The following is a 15,595-nucleotide window of genomic DNA, read 5'->3' as shown; positions in this document are numbered from 1 at the left end:
GCTTGCCGACGGCCACCATCTGGCTGTGTCCCCACGCGGCCTTTCCGGAACGCATGCATGGACGGAGAGAGGGGTGTCTCTGGCCTCTCTCCTCTTTTTATAGGAACACCGGTTCTATGAGGTTAGGATCCCACCCTTCTGGCTTCATTGAACTTGAGTTACCTCCTGAAGGGCCCTATTTCCAAATACGGTCACACTGGGGACGAGAGCGTCCACATGTGGTTTGGGGGCACAAATACAAAGTATTTGTACAATGTAGTCCCTCTCAGAGGCCAGGAGAGCCAAAGGCCAGTGGGTTGGCTGAGTCTCCCCATGAGAGATGAAACAAGAAAGTGGTCAGGAGACAAAGATGTGGGCCAATCAGAGTGCGCGGCCAGGACCCTGGAGGTGGGCAGTTTGGCACAATGTTAGGGACTTAGGGGAGGATCAGAAAGTTGTATCAGAGGGCAGAGGTGCCCGACCTCTGTGGCGGGGGGGCTGAAGAAGTGTTCCTAAGATGTGTACAGTTCACAAGAATAGACCACCTCCCCCCGAGGCCGCTGCTGGGAGGGATGTTGTGGGAGCTCGCGCCGTGCTGGGCCGTCCCTGTCCTGCGGGGCCCGGGCCGCGGGGCCCTAATTTAGCAGCAGAGAGACCTCAGTGCACGTCTTCCTGCCCAGCAGGACCTACCATCCCCTTGAAAGGGCTTGTCACGTTCAGTGCGGTGCGTTTCAGGATGAAACGTGAAGTTGAAGGGCCCTGTCCTCCCCGGATGCATGCCTACACTTTCATCTTCCTTAATCGGTATTCTCTCCCGCACGCGGGTGAGGGTTAGGAGTCTGGGCCGTGTTTTCCGCAGCCATTCCGTGAATTTAGTTCAAGGGACTCCCGTTTACAGATGCCGGTCCAAGCGGAGGGGTGTCAGGAGGCGTCGCTGAATGACACAGCCGGGGGCGGGGGGTGGGCGACGGGGCTTCCTGGCTCCGTCCCTTCTGTCTTGGGGGCTCTCTTTCCATATAAAGAAGGCACCCAAGCCATTTCTGTGCCTACGAAGGATTTTTTCAGTATTAATTATTTTCCTCATTAGCTTCACTCCATTGCAATCAGTCATCCGGCTAATTTCTTTGAAGTACGCGAAGATAAAATTTCAAATGGGATGTTCAGGCTCCTTTTAATTGCACTTGAAGCTGTGAGGTCCGCTGTCGGGACGCGCGGGGGTCGTCTGCCACACGAGATAAATCAGGGCCCGGGCGGCTCTGAGCCTCTTCCGGCAAAGGACTGCGAAGAAGGGAACCGGGAGAAAAATGAAAAAATAAAAATAAAAATAAAGAATCAACACAATTAAATCTGCAACTGCTGGCTTCCAAAATTAATTCATTCTTCTGAGTCAACATTGTTTTGATTTTTAGATTAGGTTTGTTTTGCCAAACCCGTGTTTGCCCCAATCCGATTCTTCGCGGCATCTTGTACACACTTGCGTGTTTCCGACGGCATGCTAACAAACATCCTTGACCTGTTCCCTGCGGCAGTCTGTGTCATGGGGGGGGTGGGGGAGGTGTGGGGTGGGGGACGACGACAGCCTCGTCCGCAGGGGTGATGACCGCAGAGGGGGTGGAGAATGGCAATACGGAGGGTTCGCTTCGGTTTCCAAACGTCCCACTGTGTCCTCACATTCCCCATCTGCACCGCCACCGTGTAACGGGCAGAGCGCGAGGGAAGCCTGCCTGAGGAACGTACAGCCGGGATAGACCCCGAGCAGAGCCGGACGCAGCTGGCCCTCAGAAGTCTGGGAAGAGAATGAGAAAGACAAGGCGTGCGAGACGGTGCAAGAAGAAGAGCTGGCGCCCAGCCCCAGCCAGGGGCCGCGGGACAGGCTGCAGGAGCTGGGTCCCCGGAAGCCCGTCTCAAAGCCTGCATAGGCGTGGACTTCGACGGCAGAGGTCTCCCGAGGGCCCGCTTGTCCCAGGTCCAAACGAAAGTAAGAGCTCTGAGGTACGATTATGGGATTTCACATCTCTCCTATGGACTTAATGTCTTTTGTTCATCCTGGGCAAGACTTCCCGTTCCCTTCTGGGAGTGGGACGCAATATGGGACTTAGCCCCAGTGTCCCGGTTGGGGTCGACTGGCTGGACAGAGGCTTGAGGCCAGTCTACGAATGCCGTCATTTAATAACCAGAAACAGCTGAGTGGGTGTATTATCCTGGGAGCTTTGTGAAGAAAATGGAGTGGGTTTACAGTTCATTTTGGATTAATCACCACTTGTGTAGGGGAGAGAGAGAACAAAAAAAGGCCTGAGGTACTGACATTTCCCCCTGATGTGCATAAGCTCTGCTCGTGGACTCACAACACTGTCTCTCTCTGGTTTCATCAAACAGGGGACACATTTTTCTCCCTCTGTCTAGCACCGAGTTGAAGTATGGGCATGCCTGTTTGTCCTGTAACAGTACACTCAGTGAGGCCAAACACTGACCTCTACCACCGAGACCCCTTTCCCTGACCCTCCCCCCAACACGCTGGAAGACTGTGGTATAATAAGAAATACATTTGGTCCCTGGGTCTCAACACTGGTCCCTGGGTCTCAACACAGAGCTCTGAAAACCTGCGACTTGTCTGAGTGATGAATGTCTTTTGCATGCTACTGAGCTGGCTCACGGTGGATGCCTGGATAGAGTCAGGGTGGGGACTGGTCTCCAGAGAACAACCAACCCCGGGGTTAGAGGGCGAGACCGGTCAGCCCCACTCCAGAGTAGAGGGGCTAACGGTTGAGCTCAGTGACCAGTGGTCAACAGTTGAACCAACCCCGTCTACAGGACGAAGCCTCAAGTTCTGAGAGCGCTTCTGGGTTGGCGAACACACCACTGTGCTGGGAGGGTGTCTTGCCCCGAGAGGACGGGGCACCTTCGAGACAGATCTGGTCTGCCCGTCTCTCCCACTGGGCTCTTCCTAAGTTCTATCTTTCCCCTCATGCCTATGATGGCAGAAACAGTGCTTCAGTGAGTTCGGGGAGTTGTTCTAGTGAATTAGGGAACCCGCGGGAGCGTTGCGGTAACCCCGGAATCTGTAAGAGTGTGGGGCAGAAGTGCAGATAACCTGGGGACCCCGTTTGTAGCTGGCCCCTGGAGCGGCGACCGTGTTGTGAGAACACCCTTCACCTGTGGGGTCTGCACTCACTCCAGGTAGTTCGTTTCAGATTAGACTGACTTGTCGGGCACCCAGCTGGGGTCAGAGAATGGGCTGTTGCTGGGGGGAAAAAAGGCACAGGAAGACCATATGTATCTGGGGCGGAGTGAAGGTGGCCAGCTTAAGAAGCTGTGTTCATAAAAACAGCCCAGAGCTACCCATGGCCCTGCTCCGGAGGTAAGCCAGCAGTGCCCTGGTATGGGGGTGTCTCTCTATATCACAGCCAGACCGAGACTTTGACCTAGCAGCATTCTTTGTATTTTTTTCAAGAGACACACCAAAGCCCACCACGCCCATGGACAGCAGTGAATCCCTGTGGTTGACAATCGAGGCCTCGGAGACTCAGAAAGATCCTTCAAATGGCCAGTACTGTGAGAATATCATCATCGGAGTGAAGAACGGTGAAATGAGAGATGGGTACCTGTGTTGGGATCTTCTGAGAAGTATTTCTGGCCACTGCACGTGAGGCTCGACATGCTCTGTTATCAGAACAGATAGGATCTCGGGGTTGGGGGACGTGAGGGTCTGTCCGAGTCACCCCACGGCTTTGCACATGCTCCCCTGCCTCAGGCACGTGCACCCTCAGAGCTCTATCCACGGGCCCCCGAGAGAGAGCGCGTCAGCTAGCTGTTCACACATCTCCCTCTCTCTCTGCTCACATGGAGGAGAGGTTTCTGTTTCCTTTGTGGGTCAGTTCACAAACCTCCAAAACTAATCAGCTTGGAGCCCCACGCCGACGAGGATATGTTGTTTCCGTTTGGTTCCCAGACCACCGGAGCTGGTTTTATTAACACAGCCCTCATAATTCCTACATCTGCAAAGCCTTGTACGCCCATGCAAGGGGGAGATCGGGCCTGGCGCGGGCTTGTCACGCTCCATAAAGATTTAATGGAAAACAAAAGACGCAGCTCAGAAGATCAATACTGTTCTTCTCTTTCCGCAAATGGGGAGTTATTGTTTTCATAAAGTGATCACCATGCTGGCATATTGATATTGAGTGGGGACCGGGTCTGTTGTCAGAAACGAGGTCATATTTAATCTTTCAGGGCCCTTTTGTGTAAACATCCGCATAGGGAGTGCGGGTGTCCGTCCCTCCCCATGAGGGCCGGTGACAGTTTGTTTCCAGGTCTTTGGTCACCTGAGCGTCACCACTGCTCCTGTGAGCTATTCTAGAGGGATGGAGGGGAGGGCTCTATCGGGCCACACCGTGGCAGGTGGGCATGCTCCAGAGGTGCCTTTGCCTAAAGGGAGAAAAGGACAGAGGAGGGATGCACCAGGAGACTGGGGGCCATTCAGCTGATGGTCCCCCATGGTCCCTTCCTACTGTGACACCCACAGCCCCAGGGTCCTGCTCAGTCCACGGAATGGAAATCTCAGCAGCCTCTCACCAGGACCCGGCTTTCTGTGCACGAGCCTTCTTGTCCTTTCACTCGGGGACCTGTGTTCTTCATGCTGATGGCCAAGAACTCTGACTCCAAGGAGCGTTAGCTGCTGCCCATCTGAAACTTGCAGCGGTTGGGTAGATGGAGACCCTGGTTTTCATGTTGGTGGTAAAAGAAGACCGGCTGGAACCGTCCCCTGCAGCCCTTCCTCCCCACACCGACGTCCAGCTCAGACAGCTCGACCCCAGACCCGAGGCTTCTGAGTGGGCAGGGGGTCTGGGGGGCATGACCAAGGCGGCTCTGAGAATCTGTGCAGGTACAGTGCCCCCTGGGCTGGTGAAAGCCTGGCACAGAGCGCGCAGGGTGGGGGGGGGCACTGGAGGGCCACAGGTTCCCCGGAAGAGGGAGGACGTCTAGCCTAGTGCATCCTCTCACAAGGCCCGTGTGCACTCCACGGACCCCCACCCCAGGCCCGGGGTGCAGCGGTGTGGAGAGGGAACTCTAACCTTGGTGCTCGAGAAGGCTGGGAGGAGAGAAACCCTGTTCCTGTGCTCCAGGGGGCGGTTCCTGACTGCCCGTTGAGCAGGGGCTGCTGAACCTCAACCACCAGATATACCTCCAGGTCCAAGGACCAGCGTCGCCTGAGTTGTCCCCCACCCAGCACCTGCATCAGCCTGAGGGGGGAGCAGAGCACTCCAGACGGCGGGCCCCAGGGAGCTGAGGTGGTGGCGGGCAGGTGCACCCCAGACAGCAGAGCTGAGGTGGTGGCGGGCAGGTGCACCCCAGACGGCGGGCCCCAGGGAGCTGAGGTGGTGGTGGGCAGGTGCACCCCAGACAGCAGAGCTGAGGTGGTGGCGGGCAGGTGCACCCCAGACGGCGGGCCCCAGGGAGCTGAGGTGGTGGTGGGCAGGTGCACCCCAGACAGCAGAGCTGAGGTGGTGGTGGGCAGGTGCACCCCAGACGGCGGGCCCCAGGGAGCTGAGGTGGTGGTGGGCAGGTGCACCCCAGACAGCAGAGCTGAGGTGGTGGCGGGCAGGTGCACCCCAGACGGCAGGCCCCAGGGAGCTGAGGTGGTGGTGGGCAGGTGCACCCCAGACAGCAGAGCTGAGGTGGTGGCGGGCAGGTGCACCCCAGACGGCGGGCCCCAGGGAGCTGAGGTGGTGGCGGGCAGGTGCACCCCAGACAGCAGAGCTGAGGTGGTGGCGGGCAGGTGCACCCCAGACGGCGGGCCCCAGGGAGCTGAGGTGGTGGCGGGCAGGTGCACCCCAGACGGCAGGCCCCAGGGAGCTGAGGTGGTGGTGGGCAGGTGCACCCCAGACGGCAGGCCCCAGGGAGCTGAGGTGGTGGTGGGCAGGTGCACCCCAGACGGCAGGCCCCAGGGAGCTGAGGTGGTGGTGGGCAGGTGCACCCCAGACGGCAGAGCTGAGGTGGTGGTGGGCAGGTGCACCCCAGACGGCAGAGCTGAGGTGGTGGCGGGCAGGTGCACCCCAGACGGTGGGCCCCGGGGAGCTGAGGTGGTGGCGGGCAGGTGAGACGAAACAATGAAGGACAGTTAAAGAGATGTGTGTAGACCATCAACCGACCTTCTGGGAAACAACACGTTAACAAAACATGTTTGTTTGTTTGTTTATTAGACTACTGAGTGGACAAACTGAAGATTATAAGAAGTCACTGTTAGGACCCAACTTAGTGGCCTAAAGCAAGGGTCACAGACTAGGGGCCACAGGCCAAACCCGGCCCACTGCCTGTTTTTGTACGTAAAGTTTTATTGGAACATAGGTACGCCCACTCACTTGTGTGTTGCGTGCCTCTGTTTCTCATTGTAACCTCAGCGATGAGGACCTGGCACAGACCGCACGGCGTTCAAAGCCTAAAATAGTTACAGGGGGTCCTTGGGTTACGGTACAGATCTGTTCCTACGACAGTGACGTAACCTGAATTTTGGTGTGAGTTGAAACACATCTTAGCCTAAGTCACTTACCTATCCTAATGCAGTTGTAAAATCATAATCTAAAACATAAAAACACAGCTAAGCCACAGAAAGAGGATACTGCATATTCTTCTACCGAGCGCGGTCGAACTAGTTCACCCATGCAGTTTGTAAGTATGATTGATGCTAACAGCATAAGCCAAAACACTCATGTCTCACATTTTTAAAGTTTTTAAGAGACTGAACGTTGTAAACTTGTAACATTACATACAGTATTGAGACTGTCGTGACCTGAAGATCCCCTGTACTATCAGGCCCTTTGCCCAAAATATAACCAACAGATACAGAATGTATGGTTCTGCCAAGTTTACCTTGGACTTCAACCAAAATTGCTCAAATGTTCAACATTAAAGTATTTTTCAGGATATATATATATATATATATATATATATATATATATATTTAACCAGAATGTAACTAAGTTGGGAACCATCAACAAAATAATAACTAAAAAATGTCCTGAGTGTCTAGGGCCCAACATTACATTTCTCAGTTAAGAAGGGTTGAACGACTATATCCTAATAAAAATGAGGATATCTGGGGAACTGAATGATAATGAGAATAGAACATACCAGCGCCACTGGGACCCAGCCTAAATAGTAGCTAAAGGGGAAGATTTAGCCTGAAATGCGGATAGAAATAACACATGTTCAACAGCAATTATCTAAATATCAATATCAAGAAGCTAAAAAAATTAGAGGAAGTAGAAAATATCATAAAAGGAAAGAATTATACTTTACACCAGCAGTTCTCAACCTATGGATCGCTACCCTGCCACGGGGTTGCGACCCACAGGTTGAGAACCGCTGCTTCTCACACACACACACACACACATACACACACACACACACACAGAGAGAAAGAAAATTAGCAATGATAAAAATTGACTCCTGGAAATGACTAATAAAATAAATAAGTCCCCAGAAAGACAAATTAAGAGAAATTGAGAAAGCTCAAATTACCAGTATCAAGTTGAAATAAGGGAAAACCGAATGGCCATCTTACAGAACACAAAAGTAAGAGACTATTTCAAGCAACTATAGGTCAATAAATTAGGAAATGTAAATTAGATAAAAGAATTTCTCTAGAAACGAAGTTTGCTAAATTGGATAGAGGAAGAAAAAAAGAAAATCTAAATAGATCTATATCTGATAAAGAAATTGAATCAGTGATTCAAAGCTTCCCAGGAGGAAAACTCCAGGCCCAGATGGCTACACTGGTAAATGCTTCCAAACATGTAGGAAAGAAGTAACATTATAATTGTAACATTGTGCAAACTTTTACAGGGAAAACAGAGTGCACCACCAAATTCACTTAGTGAGATTTACATAGCTCTGATACCAATGCCTTACGGGAACTTTCTGAGGCTGGACAATTTACAAGGTAAGGTTTCTACCCCTGACCATGAAGAATTCATGGCTACGAGCAGTTAATGACCAGACAAACTGATCTTCTATGTCACAACAATGCTTAGACACTAGACGATGAAGCCCATAGCTGTGATCCCTGAGAGAATGGACACAAAGCAGCAGATGAGCCCTGGAATTGTCCCATTCTATTACCTGGTGGCATTTTCCAGTTCTTAGCACAGGGAATGTCAACCCAAGAAGAACACACCAGGCTCACTTGCTCGAGGAGAAGGAGGTTGGCTGAGTCAGCTAGAATTGGAGTGGGAGTGGGGGGTGGGACACCAGAGAGGAGGTCGCTGCACCGAGAAAAAGAGAGAGCACCGGAGGTTCACAGAGGGTTCCCTAAATATTTCTCTGAATACGAATGGGCATACGTGTAGAGTGGAACTCTGCAAGGCTGAGAGGGGTAAGACATACTAGAATAGAGTAAGCTGAAATATTGTTTGAAACTCACACAGGATGGAAGCTAGAAACCGTGTGTGTTTTACCCACAGGGTATCAGGTAGAGCCTTGGAAGGCGATTGTCTTAGAACATAAGCCAAATTAGCCTTTGTCTGCGTACTGCTCCAGACCCAGCTTAGCAGCATAAGGGACAGAGATGCTGAAATGAGGAGACAGGGACATTACAACCACCACCCCCACCTGCTACAAATGCTCAGGGATGAAAGAAACAATGAAGAGAGGCGGGAAGGTTTTGAAAGGATTTACATGGGAACTCTAGAGATGAAAAATGTACAATGTATATACATGAAAGGTACAAAGGGCAGGGTAAGTAACCGATTAGACACTGCAAAAGAGAAGACCAGCCAACTGGGATGCATAACAATGGAAACCACCTCACAGGAAGGAAAATGAGGGGAAATAATGACAAAGTAGAAAGCATCTGTGGCCTATGGACTATATACCAAATGAGTTAATATACAAATAATCGTAGACATACAATAAAGAGGGGAGGAGAAAACATATCTGAATGAAAAGCATGAAATACTTAAAAGTTTGAACAAAGCAAAGCTCCGCAAATCCAAGGGTCCCCATGAGCCCCAGGAAATAAACTGCACCGATTCACATTGTAATCAAATTGTTGAAAACCAGCCATAGAGAGAAAAAAAATTAAAAGCAGCTAGAGTAAAGAGATAAATTTGCTAACAGAGTATCAAAATTAAGTATTGGAAGCTACGCAGGCTGAAGACTACAGGGCAGCCTGTTTCAGGTTCTAAAAGGAATAAAAACCCATCACACTAGAATTCTGTGCCTAATGAAAATATCCTTTAAAAATGTAGGCAGAAATAAAGAGATTTTTATTTTAGACAAACAAACACAAAGAGAATTCATCACTATACAAGAAATGTTAAGGAAAGTTCTCTGGGAAGAAGGTAAAAAAAAAAATGAGATGGAGAGTTATCTCTCCACAAAGAAATTTAAGGATGTATCAGGAATGGTACATATGTGATTAGATATAAAATACTTTTCCTCATTTTTAAATCTCTTTGAAACACAATTGTTTACTATAAAAATAATAAAAATGTGACCCTGGCTGGTTGGCTCAGTGGTAGAGTGTTGACCCAGCATGTGGATGTCCTTGGTTCAATTCCTGGTCAGGGCACACAGGAGAAGCACCCTTCTACTTCTCCACCCCTCCCTCTCTTGCTTCTCTCTCTCTCTTTTTCCCTCTCCTGTAGCCATGGCTCAATTAGAGCGAGTTGGCCCTAGGCACTGATGATGGCTCTATGGCCTCATCTCAGGCATTAAGAAGGGCTTGGTTGCTGAGCAACGGAGCAACAGCCCCAGATGGGCAGAGCATCACCCCCTAGTGGGCTTGCTGGGTGAATCCCTCTTGTGGGACATGCGGGAGTCTGTCTCTGCCTCCCTTACTCTCACTGAATAAAATAATAATAATAATAATAATAATAATAATAATGCTTTGCATTTACGGCATATGTAGTATTTAAATATATGGTGACAATAACACAAAGTATGGGAGGGAGAATTAGAAATACATTCTCTTTCAGGCTTCACAATGTATGTGAAGTGGTACTCTAGTGCTTGGAGATGCACTACACTCAGTTACAGATGCATATTGTACACCCTAGAGCAGCAACTAAGGTAGTAATAAAACAAAGAGGCATAGGGAATAGGTTTATAGATTCTATAACATGGCATCATAAATGCATTAAAATAATCCCCCCCTCCAAAAAAAACAAAGGAGAAAGAGAGAAAACAGTAATGACAAACAGATGGTACAAGCAGCAAACAAACAGCAAGATGGCAGGTGGTTGATGTAAACTCAACCATGTGAAGGGAGGAGGGAGAGAGAATTAGAGAAAGACAGGGACAGAGAATGGAGGATCAGATTTTAAATTATGTATGAAGACACAATGGCTGAAGCCAAAATCATCTTGAAAAAGACCAGACCCAGTGACATGTGGTATTCATGCCCATCTGTGTACAGAGGGAACAGAATAAAGAGTCCAGAGTGATGGTCCTTCAACTTATGGACTGGATCAATTGGATCATTATTAACTGAACTGAACCAATTAGATAGCCAATTAATGGACTTGATCAAGGAGTAACCAATCAATGGACTGAATTAAGGGATAACCGCATATGAATGACAGCAGTGACCCTCTCTTACTACACACCGTACCCCCAAAATCAATTCTGGGTAAAGCAAAGACTTTGATACCAAAGGTAAATCAACCAAGCTTCCAGCAGTGAGCAGAGGGGAGAGTTCTCAGGTGTGAGATATTCTATGCGGTCTTCTAAAGGGATATGCTTTACAGTTCTCTGTAAGTCGTACCTCACCTAAAACATATGTGAGGCATGACTCAGCCTATCATGAGGACCTCCGTGCCATGTTATGAGCAGTTGTAGCACAGAGTCAGTCTACTAGTGTGGACAGAACCTGCTCATTCTGTGACGTCTGCCCTGGCAACATGGACAGACTGCCCAGAGAGGACTGCCACCCAGGGAACCAGGACACCTTCACCTGGCGGGTGGGAAACATCTCCAACATGCTAGGGTGCAGGGACTCCATCCAGCGGCTTTAGTATTTCAATATGGCGGATCCTTGAACACACACACACAGAGCTAAATGTAAATGTGCAATGATAAGTGATGGGAATGTGGAAAGCACTCACAATAAATGCCACACCTAAATTCTCAAAGTGGAGAAGACACACTGGCTGGCTGGGGCAGGCCACTTGCTGACATCCACCAGGCTCTCTCTGCAGGCCCGAGGGAGACGGAGAAGTGGGAACCAACGGGTCTGAAACGCACATCTGCCTGGTGGGGTGGGGCTGTGCCGTCCTGGTGGGGAAAGTAGTTGGCGTCCTGCTTTCATACCATAATGAGGACATGCTCCTTCGGTTATGTATACAGAAGGTGGATACACGCTTTGGTATCAGCGAGCTTGTGCTGCCTGAAGGCCAACAATCCTCAACATGGAATGGCTTAAAACAACAAAAATTGGTTTGTTTCTCACAATTTGTTTGGGTGGATTGGATTCAGTCGTGTGGCTGCATCAGCTAGAGGCCGGGATTGGGGGCCAGGCTCAGCCAGGAGTCGAGGACAGCTGATGTCCCTCTCCACGTGCTCTCACGGTGCCCGTGAACCTGTTGTCCCCGAGGTCTTTCTTCTGAGGTCACAGCTCTGTATGCAGGAAGCCCAGAGGTCCCCAAGGTCCTCCCATCTTCAACACTGGGATGGAGGACATCGCCTGCCTCATTCTCTTGGCTAAGCGCAGTGACAGGGCCAGTGCAGATTGGAGGGGATGGAGACACCGACCCCCCTTGCGGGGAAGAACGGACACGTGTCACTGCTCTGCGGCATGGACACAGGGAGGTGAAATCCACGGGGAGCTTTTATTCTAAGGACTCATCACAGCTTCTAAAGACGCAAAGGGGGGAAGAGAAATCAATAGCGTTTCAATCCCAATAGAGAAATGAAGAGGATAAAGTAACAAGGGAATAACAAATGTAAAAGAAATAAGGTAAGGTTTAAGACTGAAGGGTTCAAGTCACGTGCGGCACATGGGCAGAGTGTGGTCAAGGTCAAACGCAGAAGAATTCAGGCCAGTTCTACTTCTCAGCACCATTTCTATAAATACACAAAACAAACAATCACACCCAGCCTACAAATAAAAACAAAATCTATCAGCAGACACGCTCACACTTTTATGATTCTTTATTTTATGTAAATTCATCAAGATGAGGTTTGTTCCAACCGTGCAAGGTTGATTAAATGTTATAAAATATATCAACATCATTCATTTGTTAAAAAAAATAATAATAATAAGGAAGGAAAACACATACGATTAAACCAATGATGCTGAAAAGGCAATTATGAAAATTTAGATACCGTTCCTCATGAAAACCCTAAGTCAAGTCGGACTAAACAAAACTACATACACGTGACAAACATTATTTGCTAAAACCCAGCCGTAGGTACTATCCAAAGTGACTAAAACACAACAGCTGTCCTTACTTACAATTGGTAAGGAAGAGATTTCCACTGTCACAATCGTTATGGGACATTGTTTTCACACCGCAGAAGGACCATGTGATGAGAAGATGATCGTTGAAGGGGAGATGGAGGAGGGTTGGATGAAGATGGAGAAGGGGAGATGGAGGAGGGTTGGATGAAGATGGAGAAGGGGAGATGGAGGAGGGTTGAGGGGGGGGTCAGTGGTGATGGATGAAGACTTGACTTGGAAGGGGGGTGAACTCATAACACAGTGTCCAGGGGCGTGTTGTACCATTGGGCATCAGAAACCTGTATAACTAGGTTTCACCAGTGTCACCCAGTGAATTCAACTAAAAAAGAAATGAAAAGATTTTAGAATAAAACTGGAAAAGAAGAGATAAAACTGTGTATGTTTATGTTCTAGACATATGATAGAGTGTACTTTTTCTTTTCATTGAATGTCTTGGGGGTGTGTACAGGTGATGTATTTTAGAGTTGGGCACCCGAAACCTGCATACATTTGTGAAAAGAGTTGTTTTCTGATGTGATGGTATGATCAGGGAACCCAAGAGAGTCTGACCTGTGGTGGCGCAGTTGATAAAACGTCGACCTGGGACGCTGAGGTCACCGGTTTGAAACCCTGAGCTTGTCCGGTCAAGGCACCTACTACAAGTGGATGCTTCCTGCTTCTCCCTCTTCTTTCTCTCTCTCCCTCTCTTTTTCTCTCTCTCCTCTCTAAAAATCAATACATTAAAAATAAAAAGAAAGGAAACCCAAGAGAGTTAGTAAACAAAGAGAATTAAGAGAAATCTGCTAAGATGGATGGCTAAAAGAGAAATGTACCAAACTCAGATGCTTTTCTCTATGTTAGCAATAAACACCCAAAGCAAATAAATAATGAAAAGGCCATGGGACTTATAAGGAGAACAGAGCTAGAGAGAGAGAGAGAGAGAGAGAGAGAGAGAGAGAGAAAGAGAGAAAGAGAGAAAAAGAGAGAGAGAGAGATTGTGTTTTATGTTATTTGGTTGTTTTGTTGGTTGATTGGTTTGGAGGTTAATTTGAAAAATCAGGGGGAAAAAAATAACCTCCCAGTTCAGGAGGAAATGTGGAAATAGCCGAACAGGGAAGCCCTCTTGTCAAACATCTGGCTTGCTCAGCCAGCTTGGGGGAGGGGTGGGGGAAAATCTGGAAGCAGCTCTCAAGGTAGGCATGCTTCCCCTCCCTGGGAAGAGGACGGGTTCATGGATGGCACCAAGGCAATGGGCCCCCCTCTCTGGAAGAAAAGGAAACCAATTCCTCCCTTGAACCACATGAAATATGAACGATGGATGTGTTAAAGGCAATGGCAAGAGAAAAAAAAAATATATATATATAGCATCAGGAGAAAGAGAATTTCTTAAGCAGGGCCAGAAACCCAGAAGCCAGAAGATGAAATATAGATTTGATTAAATCAAAGGAAAAGTTTCTGACGGCAGGGAATGAAAAATAAAACAGAGAGACTTCTAAAATATGTGCAGTGCATTGTGGCAGGGAAAAGGGTTAACATGTATCATATAAAAGGCTCTAAAAACTGACAAGCGAAAGGAAGGCAACCCGACAGAGAAACAGGCCAAGTGTGCATATCGGTGGGCAACCCCGAGAGAAGGCAGGCAGGTCCCGTGATCCACAAAGAGGGAAAGACAGGCTCACTCACTGTGGTCTGGGAAGGGCAACTTGAAGTGCAAATGAGATCTTCTCTTTGTAACAATCGGCCATGAAAATTCAGAACTTTTCACACTTACTGTTGGCAAGACACTCCAGGGGGCGTGAACTCCCCGGTTTCTGGTAGAAATATAAGTTTTTACAGCTGGTTTGGAAAGCTTTTGACAACATTAATTGAGATTAAAAAATTACAGACTCCATTCTAATGCATAAAAATGCAAAAGCCAGCACTTAAAGTTCTAAGTTTTATATACATAATGTAGAGAGATATATATGTTATCTATCTATTCATCTATCTATCTATCTATCTATCTATCTATCTATCTATCTATCTATCTATCTATCTATCCATCTGTCCATCCACCCATCATATATCTATGTATCTATCTACACATAGTTATAGTTTCTCCAGCTTTATCCCAAGTGGCCGAAGACCAGGAAAAAGAAAGAAACATATTGAATCCCCAGAAAGAGACAGCTGGATGAAAAATGGCACAATCACACCAATAAAATAGGAAATGTCAGGCAGAGAAGAGAAGAATGAACCCGTGACACACAGACCCTGGTTTAGAAAACAGTGGCAAACGTTTTTGGGGTGTGGATGAGAATGCGGATGCGTTCGCATACCACTGTGTCCTGGTGACATGAGGGAGGGAAGGGGGGACATGGAGGGACCACCCCGCTGTTGCAGGGGTGCGGGTTGATGACAAAGACAGGTGAGAGCATGGGCTGGGGCAGCCTGATGGTGGTGGAGGGGGATGGAGAGCAGGAGAGGGGACGAGCATGGGGGAGGGAGAGGGTGAATGAAAAGTACTTGGGCAGGTAGAGCACGGGTCTGTTACTCACTGTCGTTTTCAGTCAGAGAAGGCCGGAGGCGTGTCCAGGCGTGTGACGGAGATAAATACAACCAGGAAACATGATGTTCCCGTAGAGAGCCTTTCTGCTTTAAAGCAATTTGTATTCTGGAGAGAGAGGTGAGGTATAGGGTGGGTTCAGAAAAACAGCCTTCCACGTGACCCACCTGGATCCCCCCCATACACACTTGGGTCTGCGGGCATGCCCTCCCCTGCCCCGTACCCCCTTCCTCTCTGGAAACATGGGTGATAACCATATCCACGCCCTAGCCTCCTGGTGGGGTGTAAATGGTCTCATCCACGTGAAGAACTTGGGACAGTCCTGGTACATGGCACACAATTCTTTCTCTTAGTAACATTATTTATAAAGCCAGAGGAAAGCTACTAATTTCTATTTATTTACTTTTTCTGCACCTCATAAAATATTCCTTCCTAATGCTAGGAGTTTTTTTTTTTCCCTTTTCCTGGAGTCTCTTGTGTGTTTTAGGTATACAAGCATAATGGGGGCGGGGTGGTGGAAGTATTCTTTCCACTTTGTCCTGATTTTTTAAAAATCTTATTATATCCTCTAACAGGGGTCCCCAAACTTTTTACACAGAGGGCCAGTTCACTGTCCCTCAGACCGTTGGAGGGCCGCC

Source organism: Saccopteryx leptura, chromosome 3 (assembly GCF_036850995.1).
Source record: "Saccopteryx leptura isolate mSacLep1 chromosome 3, mSacLep1_pri_phased_curated, whole genome shotgun sequence".
In the NCBI taxonomy this organism is placed as follows: Eukaryota; Metazoa; Chordata; class Mammalia; order Chiroptera; family Emballonuridae; genus Saccopteryx; species Saccopteryx leptura.
This window is presented reverse-complemented; position numbering follows the sequence as displayed.